General features: G+C 51.0%; 1 protein-coding gene across 1 annotated transcript in view; it reads right to left on the bottom strand.

The window, feature by feature from the left end:
- The window catches only part of LOC144805880 (uncharacterized), a 93,326-nt gene that overhangs the window by 45,995 nt on the left and 35,159 nt on the right, over positions 1-12,172 (bottom strand). The window lies entirely within an intron of this gene.

Here is a 12,172-nt window from a genome sequence, read left to right as displayed (position 1 = left end):
CTAACAATGGGAGATACTCAGCAATAACTACCAACTAGGCATCCAATGCCAATAGAAGTGCAAGTAAAAATCAGAACAGCTAACGGGATAGGGGAACCATCTAATTTGGGACAAATAAATCAACGAGAGCAAGAAGCTCCAAATGAACTAAATGGTGGGGTGAAAATCATATGGGAAGCCAATACCCCACTGAAATCGGATTTTACTCTGTCTAAAATAAATTCAGTTAAAAAACAGGACCAGCCGAAATGTAATCAAAATAACGGATCTCAAATTAATTAGGACGAATACAACAGCAACCCAGAAACTCTGCAGCGTTGGGGTACTCCGTATCAAAAAGACATTTTGAATAGTAGTCCACAATTCATTAATTCTTGTGACGAGGGACATGATTTTCAAGGACTACAAAAAGAGGAGTATAAGGACCTATCATTTATAAGTGGGCAACACCATAACCCAGGTACTCAGGTATCAGGAAGTGGGAACGCGGGAACAATTTGGGATTCTATGTCAGGAAGCGGAGTCGAGGATTTTGCTTGTCCTTTCTCCATTTTATTGGACAGCACATTAACAGTATAAGAAAAAAACATCAACCATGAACTACCCTAACCAACATGGCAGCGGTAGTCATGGTAATACAGTAACCAATCATAGTCCACACAACGGGAGAAAATTACAAAAAACAATTTGATGGACAGAATGTAGATCATTGTCTTACATTCACCCCAGTACAAGGATCTGGGCCTAAATCCATCGTTTTTTGCACTCCACACCACCCTGGGTTAGATAATGGCTTTATGCAAATCAGCTCTGACCCTGTGCCCCATGGGAACAGTCCAGTCCGAACTACAACAGCCATATCTTTCCCAGACTGGAATCAAGCATCCGAGGACCGGACCGGTTTCGAGGTAACACCTCTCATCAGCCCGGCTAGCTTGACTCCAGTGGTGTGGAGGCTCTGGGACCCACGTCTGAACTACCCCAGTACACTCAGGGAGAAAATTACAAAAAACAATTTGATGGACAGAATGTAGATCATTGTCTTACATTCACCCCAGTACAAGGATCTGGGCCTAAATCCATCGTTTTTTGCACTCCACACCACCCTGGGTTAGATAATGGCTTTATGCAAATCAGCTCTGACCCTGTGCCCCATGGGAACAGTCCAGTCCGAACTATTATTATTATTATTCTGAGTTTTTTATAGCGCCTGGTTACCAATAGGCATCCCAGCGCTTCCAATAGGCATCCCAGCTACAACAGCCATATCTTTCCCAGACCGGAATCAAGCATCCGAGGACCGGACCGGTTTCGAGGTAACACCTCTCATCAGCCCGGCTAGCTTGACTCCAGTGGTGTGGAGGCTCTGGGACCCACGTCTGAGCTACCCCAGTACACTCAGGGAGAAAATTACAAAAAACAATTTGATGGACTGAATGTAGATCATTGTCTTACATTCACCCCAGTACAAGGATCTGGGCCTAAATCCATCGTTTTTTGCACTCCACACCACCCTGGGTTAGATAATGGCTTTATGCAAATCAGCTCTGACCCTGTGCCCCATGGGAACAGTCCAGTCCGAACTACAACAGCCATATCTTTCCTAGACCGGAATCAAGCATCCGAGGACCGGACCGGTTTCGAGGTAACACCTCTCATCAGCCCGGCTAGCTTGACTCCAGTGGTGTGGAGGCTCTGGGACCCACGTCTGAGCTACCCCAGTACACTCAGGGAGAAAATTACAAAAAACAATTTGATGGACAGAATGTAGATCATTGTCTTACATTCACCCCAGTACAAGGATCTGGGCCTAAATCCATCGTTTTTTGCACTCCGCACCACCCTGGGTTAGATAATGGCTTTATGCAAATCAGCTCTGACCCTGTGCCCCATGGGAACAGTCCAGTCCGAACTACAACAGCCATATCTTTCCCAGACCGGAATCAAGCATCAGAGGACCGGACCGGTTTCGAGGTAACACCTCTCATCAGTCCGGCTAGCTTGACTCCAGTGGTGTCGAGGCTCTGGGGCCCACGTCTGAGCTACCCCAGTACACTCAGGGAGAAAATTACAAAAAACAATTTGATGGACAGAATGTAGATCATTGTCTTACATTCACCCCAGTACAAGGATCTGGGCCTAAATCCATCGTTTTTTGCACTCCACACCACCCTGGGTTAGATAATGGCTTTATGCAAATCAGCTCTGACCCTGTGCCCCATGGGAACAGTCCAGTCCGAACTACAACAGCCATATCTTTCCCAGACCGGAATCAAGCATCCGAGGACCGGACCGGTTTCGAGGTAACACCTCTCATCAGCCCGGCTAGCTTGACTCCAGTGGTGTGGAGGCTCTGGGACCCACGTCTGAGCTACCCCAGTACACTCAGGGAGAAAATTACAAAAAACAATTTGATGGACAGAATGTAGATCATTGTCTTACATTCACCCCAGTACAAGGATCTGGGCCTAAATCCATCGTTTTTTGCACTCCACACCACCCTGGGTTAGATAATGGCTTTATGCAAATCAGCTCTGACCCTGTGCCCCATGGGAACAGTCCAGTCCGAACTACAACAGCCATATCTTTCCCAGACCGGAATCAAGCATCCGAGGACCGGACCGGTTTCGAGGTAACACCTCTCATCAGCCCGTGTGTGTGTTTTTTGCAATAGTCCACACAACAGCATAAAGGTATCCCACGTCGGTAGTCCTTCCTCTTTCTCCATTGCTGCTGCGTCAAGATAAGTCACCGTTTTCTACTCAGCTTATTCTTGTGGCGTGGCAGTTTGAGAAATTTATTGTGACAGCTCTTGTTAGTTTATCGCTGTATTTATCTTGGTATTGTCAGGCTCTACAACCTGTTTGTCATCTGTTTCTGACGCGGTAGGCTTCTGGCCCGAGCGTTTTGTTTTGGCACGTGCGCTGTCTCGAGCGTCGTCTGCTCAGACGCTGACCGACTTCTCCACAGCGCTTTCTCTGCGCTTGTGGCGAACACGCGAAGAGGCTTTGCGCTTCGCTTTAATTATCTGGCCTCGTTTCCCCACACTGACGCTGCCTGTTAGCGGCAAGAATTGATCTTGTGACTGAAAATTTTTTCTTTAAAATAACTCTGTCAGTCACTTTCTGTTGTATAAAACTCTTCAGTTTTGAGACAGTTTGTTTTTTCCTGTGACCTTTTGGGTACCTGTGCTGGGGAACTCCCCTATTATTTAGTTTGGGGCGTATTTTGTTTTATGGGTGCCCAGTCTTCTGCGCAAATGCAGTCTCGTCAGGAACACGATTATGTAGCTGTTGATGCTGAACAGCCTCCTCAGCCCTTATTGCGCCCTCCTGCTGAGGTGGACAGACTCCTATCTTCGGCTATTGCTGAGGCTCTGGCCCCCCTGCAGGACAGCGTCAATAAACTGTCCGCCCATGTTTTTAAAACTGGTTCAGGGATTTTGGGGGACAGCGGGGCTGGGCCCAGTGGAGTAATTTCTGTTCCTCCACGCACGGCCAAGAAGCGTGACGCGGGGCACCTGGAAGGCTTCAGCAAACTTGCGGAGGCCTTTCATAAGAGTGCGCGCACGCTAAGAAGCGCACCCTTCCGGGGGGACGACTCACCCGGTGATATTGGTGGTACATCCACCCAAGACCTTGACCCGGAAGAAGGGTTTCCCCTAGAGGGAATGGACGACGAGGATGACTATATGGATGATGATGAGGATGGATCCTCTGAGGATATGTCAGATGTTAGTAGGTCTTGGCGCCCTAAATCTAATGTCTCTGATTGTGGTGAAGGTGACCAGGTTCCCCCTGACATGTTTGACCCTACCACTATCTTCAGACCCCGCTCTTCTTAGTGGACTCCAGATAAATCTACCGCGGCTATGTGGTCGCTAAACTAAGGCAACCGCTCTCTCAAGATGTGCGTTTGCGGCTCCACTCGGAGTGTCCTCGACCGTCCCTTCCTAATAGGGTTGCGGCCAATCCTGAGATTGACCCAAAACTCTGCACATTCTTCGCTAAATACGTCAAGGACCCTAAGAAAGGGATCAATAGGTCCTGGAAGGCTTGTCAGGACAAGTTATTGGATGTGGTTGGCCCCCTGACAAAAATCATTGAGCTTGCTCAACGTTCTAAGGAATCTGGTATGCCACTCTCTGTTGACGACGTTGCGGGTTGGGCACAGAGGGCAATCTGCCTCCTTGGCAATGCCAACTGTGCTCTCTCGGCTGAACGTCGGCGGTCACTCTTGTTAAAGATTGACCCCAAGCTTGGAGAATTATCCTCATCTGAGGCAGGCTCTGTGGCGCAAGGTGCCTTGTTTGGTGATCCTTTCGTGAAGGAACTTGGAAAGTTTGTGGCGACTTTTTCCGCCTTAGACAAGGCTCAAGCTTCGATGAAAAAGATGTTTCCGAAAAAGGTTTTTGGCGGGTCCGGCAGAGGCAGGGGTCGCTCTTCCGGCCGCCAGTTCCAACAAGGCCCCAATAAGACTCAGCCACGAAGAAACAATGGTTGGAACGACTGACGCCAGGGTTCCTTCTATCCCTCCCGTGGAGGCAAAAACCAAGGCCGAGGACGTGGTGGCAACCAATACAACTCCAAAGGGTTCAACGGTAAGTTTTTCCATCATTGCTCCAGTTCGTCTGGGGGAAGAATTGCTATGTTTCATCAAGCTTGGTCAGCCCTCACGTCAGACCCTTGGGTTCTAGAAACCATGCAGGGATTCCACATAGAGTTTTACGGCTCCCCCGTTCAACTAACACAACCTCGCCCTTTAGTTTTTTCTCTCGAAGAGCAGGAGCTCATAGACTTAGAGGTATAGGCTATGCTCCAAAAAGGCGCCATTATTCAAGCTTCCCTTCATCCAAACGGTTTCCTCAGCAACATCTTTCTGGTCGAGAAGAAAGACAAGGGCTTTCGACCAGTCATCAATCTTCGTTCTTTCAACGAATGGTTGATTTACAGACACTTCAAGATGGAGGGCATCCATCTATTGAGGGATCTTCTTCTTCAGAACGATTGGTTGGTACGATTGGATCTGAAGGATGCTTATCTTTCAGTTCCAATATACCCTCCACATTGTCGATTCCTTCAATCCCTCTGGAGAGATCAAGTCTACGAGTTTCGCACTCTCCCCTTCGGTCTTTCCTCAGCTCCATGGTGTTTTACCAAACTCCTGAGACCTGTTGTAGAACATCTTCGCACCATGGGAATTCGTCTGATAATTTACCTGGACGATATTCTATTGATGAGTCAGTCCAAAGATCTGCTTCTCCATCATCTTCAGATTACCATCTCTCTCCTCCAGAATCTGGGGTTCATCATCAACTCCCAAAAATCAGACTTAGTCCCTCAGCAGGAAATGACTTTCCTCGGGTTCCTGATACGGACGTCGGACGCGACGCTTCACCTTCCTTCTCAAAAGATCACCAAGATCAAAAAGGAGATTCGCAAAGTCCTTCGTCGGGACCAAATTTCACTCCGTCAACTGGCCAAGATTGTGGGTCTTCTGTCATTGTCGATTCAGGCCATTTTTCCAGGCCCACTTCATTACAGGGCTCTCCAGAGACTAAAAGCGTTTCACCTCCGCAAGGGTCTCACGTACTCGGAACTCATTTCCTTGTCCGCGGATGCCAGATCAGAACTCCTTTGGTGGTTAGATCACATGGATGCTTGGAATGCGGAGGCGATCTTCGGCTCCCGTCCGGATCTTGTGATCGAATCAGATGCCAGTCGCCAGGGGTGGGGAGCTCAGTGTTGCTCCCTCTTGATAGGTGGCAGATGGACGGAGGAAGAACTTCATCTCCACATCAATTGCTTGGAACTCCTGGCGGGTTCTTTTGCCATCCGATCGTTCACCACGAACAAGGTCTCTTGTTGTGTTCTTCTTCGGATGGACAACACGACGGCGGTCAGGTATATCAATCGCCTGGGCGGCACCCATTCCAAAGTCCTAGCAGAGCTTCCGAAGGATTTCTGGAACTATTGCCTCCTACGTCAGATTTCTGTCATGGCGGAGTATCTCCCCGGCGACCTGAACTCTGTGGCGGACTGGCAATCCAGGAATTTTCAGAATGCCAGCGATTGGAAACTGGATCCTTTTAGTTTTTCAGAAGATTACGGATCGTTGGGGCCTTCCAGTGTTTATCTAATTGTCAAAATACGATACAAGGAACAAAATATAATTACATCTCTTGTAGTAATCAACGTATATAATTACGAAGAACAATGGCGACCAATTTGATAATTATGATATTGCAGCAACTGGACAATGACACCCAACCTGAGATTATTATTACCGGTGATTATAACATGAATATGCTATGGTCTTACGATAGAGATGTTGAAATACAATGGCAAAATTACTTATGGTCAATTCCAAGTTTTTCATCAACAATGGGTATGAGGGAACATAAGAATGAAAACATCGGCAAGACTCTTGTATAAGAATTAGAAACCAGACGTCTAAGATGGCAAAATGGGCGATTTCCTCAAGATTTGCCAAGGGTGCCAGGGAGGGGGCAACTACTGTTTCTTACAGATATATCGTTACCAAAGGTAAGTAACTTGTGCATCTGAAAGAAACAGGTTAGTGTTAGATTCGTTACCTTAGAATAGATACCCCAGCAATACCAAGCCCGGTGGTGGGTCTGCGAACCAATATCACACCAGAATGTCCCGGAGAACAGAACGGCCGAAAAAGCCATCTCTTCGGACTTGGCTGTCCAGGCAGTAGTGCTAAGCAATCGTGTGCAGTGAGTACCAAGTAGCTGCCTGACATGTCGTGTAAGGGTACTCCCCGACCAAGGCAGTAGTAGCCGCCATGGCCCGAGTGGAATGGGTCCTCAGCCCAACAGGAGGCTCCTTTTTCGCCAAGGAGTAACAGACCTTGATGCACAACACGACTCACCGTGAGATGGTTCGCTTGTGCACCGCCCGTCCCTTCTTAGCGCCCGCGTAACCAACAAAGTGCTGGTCGTCCACCCAGAACTGGCGTGTGCGTTCTAGAAAGAACGAGAGAGCACGTTTTGGGTACAGATGGAGGAGCCTCTCTTCCTCTTTCGAGGGATGCGGAGGCGGATAGAAGGTGGGCAAGCTGATAGACTGCCCGATATGAAAGGATGCAACCACCTTGGGCAGGAAAGAAGGACGAGTTCTCAAAACAACTTTGTCCGGATGGACAGAGAGGAAAGGAGGCTTAGAAGATAGAGCCTGGAGCTCACTCACTCTCCTGGCAGAGGTGATGGCAACCAGGAATGCAGTTTTAAGAGTCAGAAGATGAAGAGAGCAATTGTGAAGTGGCTCGAAAGGAGCGCACATCAAATAGGTTAGAACAAGGGTCAAGTCCCACTGAGGCATCACGAAAGGAACAGGAGGGAACATGTGAGTAATGCCTTTCAAGAACCTATTTACAACTGGGGACTTGAAAAGAGAAGGCTGATCAGGAAGCCTCAAGAAGGCTAAAAAGGCAGAGAGATAGCCTTTGATAGTGCCCAGAGCAGAGCCCTGTTGGGCAAGAGAAAGAAGGAAGAGGAGAACCTATGAAAGGGGGCAGAAAGTAGATCCACAGCCTTTGCTGTGCACCAAGCCACAAAATTGTTCCACCTGCAGGCGTATACTGATTTTGTGGAGCGACGCCTGGCTGCCAGAATCACATTACAGACTTCAGGAATCAAGTCAAATGGCCTCAACTGTTGCCGCTCAATCTCCAAGCATGTAGGTGGAGACTGGACAGGTTTGGGTGGAGGACCGTCCCCTGCTGCTGCGACAGAAGGTCCTCCTGAAGAGACGAATCGGGGGATCGACTGACATGCTGAGTAGCTCGGGATACCAGTATCTTCGTGCCCAGTCCGGAGCCACAAGGATGACTTGGGCTTGGTCTCGCCTGATCTTCTTCAGCACTCTGGACAGAAGTGGTATAGGCGGTAAGGCGTACAACAGACCGTAGCGCCACTCACGACGAAAAGCGTCTCCGAGCGAGTGCTGTCTTGGAAATTCCAACACGCAGGACGGATGATATTGCACGTTCTCTTCGGTGGCGAATAGATCTAACCAAAGCTTTCCCCACTGCCGAAAGAGACCTTGCGCCACGTCCGAGTTCAGACGACATTCTTGATCCATCATGCACCGACGGCTGAGTTTGTCCGCCCTGGCGTTAAGGGAACCTGCCAGGTGTTGAAGCACCAGGGTGATGCCCTAGCGTTCCAGCCATGTCCAGAGGCGCAGAGCCTCCTGACAAAGGGTCCACGACCCCACCCTGCCCTGTTTGTTGCAGTACCACATGGCGGTGGTGTTGTCCGTGAACACCAGCACTACACTACCCCGGACAGAGGAAAGGAATGCCTTCAGTGCAAGCCGGATCGCCCACTGCTCCAGAAGGTTGAATGAAGCCGGGACTCCGCCTGAGACCAGAGGCATCTGATCTCCTCCTCTCCCATGTGGCCCGCCCATCCCAGGAGGGATGCATCCGTCACCACTACGTGCTCCGGTTGAAGAAGGGAGAGGGATCTGCCGCTGACCCAATCGCGGTGCGTGAGCCACCACTGCAACTGTCTCGCAGTGCCCTCCGAGATCAGGACGTGGTCAGACAGGTTGCCCTGATGCTGTGCCCACTGAAACTTCAGGTCCCACTGCAGAGCCCGCATCCGCCACCTGGCGTGATGCATCAGTAGGATGCAGGAGGCTATCAGCCCCTGCAGCCGCAGAGTCAACCTGACCGAGACCCGGGATAAAGGCTGAAAGATCGGAATCAGAGCCTGAATATCCCGAACCTGCTGTTCAGGAGGATAAACCCGAAACTGCGCCAAGTCCAGAACCGCTCCGATGTAGAGGAGCTTCTGAGAGGGGCACAGGTGTGACTTCGGTACGTTGATGGAGAACCCCAGCAGGTGCAAGAGGTCGGCCGTAGTCTGAAGGTGGGAGATGACTGTCTGGGACTAGCCCGCCTTCAACAACCAGTCGTCGAGATAGGAAAGACTGGAACCCCTGATCTGCGCAGATGAGCTGCGACCACCAGCATCACTTTCGTGAACACCCAAGGGGCGCTGGTAAGGCCGAAGGTAAGCACGGTAAACCTAAAGTGCTCGTGGCCTACCGTGAACTGCAGGTAGCGCCGGTCGGCAGGCAGGACGGGGATGTGGAAATAAGCGTCCTGCAACTCCAACGCCACCATCCAGTCTCCAGGGCCTAGGGCAGCTAAGACCTGAGCCAATGTCAGCATCTTGAACTTCTCCTTCCGGAGGAAGCTGTTGACGTTCCGTAGGTCCAAGATAGGGTGTAGGCCTCCTTTGTCCTTCTTGGGAACCAGAAAGTAGTGGGAATAACAACCACTCCCTACTTCTGGCCCAGGAATGAGCTCGACAGCCCCCTTGGCCAAGAGGGCCGTAACTTCCTCTTGCAGAAGTTGCAAGTGATCCCCCGACATGTGGTGGTACTGCGGTGGCATGGCTGGAGGGGTCGCCTCAAAGGAGAGGGAGTAGCCCCTTCGGACGATTTGCAGCTCCCACCTGTCCGACGTGATGGTACACCAGTGGAGGAGGTGATGGCGAACCCTGTCCCCCCACTTGCGTCGAATGGGCCTGAAATGCCGGACTAGGAAGGCTTTGAGGCAGATGCTGCTGGAGTGGACCCTGCCATTGTCCCCCTGCACCGCCACAGCGGTTACCACAACCACAAAAGCGTTGAGGTTGGTTCTGCGGCCTGTGGCTGGCTGGATGTGTATTGCGACACTTCCTTGGCCACAAAAGGTACGAAAAGCGGAAGTTTGCTGGCGCTGGCCTAGGCCCAAGGACTTGGCCTTAGCCCTGGAGTCCTTGAAATGCTCTAGCGCACTATCCGCTTTGTCACCAAAGAGGCAACGGCCATCGAAGGGCATGTCCATGAGCGTGGCCTGGACCTCTCCCCAGAAATTGGCAGACCTCAGCCAGGCGTGGCGACGAATCGCCACCGTCATGGAAATCGCCCTGCCCAGCGAGTCCGCGAGTCCACACCTGATGGAGTACCGTGCCGCATCCTGCCCACCCACCAGGGATTGGGCGAGCCGTGTCCGGGCCTCCTCCGGACACTGTGGCAGCACGTGCGCAACCGTATCCCACAGAGAGTGGGTGTAACGCCCCAAAAGGCAGGCGGTGTTGACAGACCACAGCCTCAAACTCAGAGAGGAGAACAATTTCTTTCCAAACTGATCGTACCTTTTGCATTCCCGATCCGGAGAACAGAAAGCAGAGGTCGCCCGGAACCGGGCGGTGGCGTCGGGCCACGTTCCGATCCACAGGGAGGCCTGTAGAGGGCTTGGACCAGGTGCCCATCAGAACATCGGTGAGGGCATCGTTAAACGGCAGCAGAGGCTCCGAGGAGCATGCCTGCGGTTTGAGCATCTCAGTGAGGAGGTTAGTCCTCACGGCCACGACAGGGAGCTCATGAGCCAAGGCCTTAGCTGCCCTGTTAAATACCACGCTATAAGTAGAAGCCTCCTCCGAGGCCACGGAAGGAGGAGAGACAAATCCAGTGTCAGGTGAAGTGTAAAGACCACTGGCCTCCCCTAGCTTATCTGCCCAGTCCTGGCTTAACTGGCACTGCTGTGCCAGAGGGTCCTCAGACCCCTCCCAGTCCTCCCCGTCATCCATGTCCTGGAAACCAGGCTAAAATTATGGAGCCGGGTTGTAGGTGAATTGGTCACCCATCGGTGCCGGAGCTGAAACCGTGGATGGTGTTGTCCGAAGACAGCACCGGGAGCGACACCCTCAGGGTCGGCGCCAGAGGAGGAGTCGTGAGGTCGACTGGTGACAACGCAGATTCAGGCCTGGGTCCTAAGGTGCCCTGCGGCGTCGGGGGTGTCGCCTGAACCCCACGCCGCATCACGCGAGTGTCGGGGGGAGTCGGAAGAGCGATGACGTCTCTTCGACTTCTTTTTCGAATGCCTCGACTTACCGGAGGACTTGGAGCCCGACGAGTAGTGGTAACTCGACGAGCGGCGATGACTGCGGCTCCGCGACCAGTCCCTCGACTTCCTCCTCGAACGGGACCTCGAGCGACGTGGAGCAGACTACAGGAGCTCGAGCAGCTTACAGGACCGCTCCCGTTTAGCCTTCGAGGTCAAGGCCCGGCAGTCGGGGCACGACTTGTCATCGTGGTCGAGCCCGAGGCAGTAATGGCACCGATGGTGTGGGTCGGTCACCGTCATCAGGAGGTGACAGGCGTCACAAGGCTTAAACCCAGGCATCCCTATTGGCACTGCGAGTCGAAGTCGATTCGAAAAAGTGATCAAAACAGATCAAAAAGTTAGTCAAAAAATGACTAGAGTACTGCTCTTCTCGGATCTGTGCATGCTGGCGTGGAAAAAAGAAGAACTGACGTCAGCACGCGAGAGCGGCGTCTAAGTACTCCGATGACGTCATCCTGGGGATCACAACGCCGACGACGGGCGCGGAGCCGCAGACAACGCTTAGCGATGTGCAGGGGTACTGCTGACGAAAAATTTCCAGATCCAGCCTTACGCCTAGGGATATTCTAAGGAAAGGAATCTAACACTAACCTGTTTCTTTCAGATAAGGGTTTACTTGGTCAGTTTGTACAGCCTTACTAGGACAGGTCTTGTGACATCAAAGGAAAGTGACCTCAATGCAGTAGCCCCTGCCTATCCCGTGGCCCCGGAACTGGATTGAACATAGAGGCGGGACTGAAACTCGGTTGCTTTGTCACGCTGAAGTTTGGTCCTTTTATGTTTTCTAGACATTTTATTTTATTTTTTGCTTTATTTATCCTTTTCCAGTATGACATGATTTAACATAACCAGTAACTTGTTAAGCTGACATTGCAGAGATAAACCAATGAGACTTATATAGCAGATTTGTTTTTAAAAAGGCAGCGTTAAGATAAGGAACACAGCAGCGCATTGTCATTTACTTATTCACATACAAGTAATTACATATAGGCAGCATTCTAATTAACTCTCTCTTTTCTCTATTTATCAATTGTCAAGGCTATGGTTTTGATTTAAAGTCCAAAGGATCACCCGATTTGTTAGAGATCTCTGCTGGCCCTGTGGCGCTCTCTGTCCCTTCAGAGGAGCAGCAGCCATGGTGGCTCCTCTGAAGGCACCGCAGGGGTGGTGAGCGGCTGCCATGTTTCAGGCGACTATTCACCAACTTTTGTGTTTTTCAAAAACAAGCTTCCAACGCTGGAGT

This window comes from Lissotriton helveticus (genome assembly GCF_964261635.1).
Source record: "Lissotriton helveticus chromosome 1_1 unlocalized genomic scaffold, aLisHel1.1 SUPER_1_unloc_31, whole genome shotgun sequence".
Taxonomy (NCBI): domain Eukaryota; kingdom Metazoa; phylum Chordata; class Amphibia; order Caudata; family Salamandridae; genus Lissotriton; species Lissotriton helveticus.
This window is presented reverse-complemented; position numbering and strand designations above follow the sequence as displayed.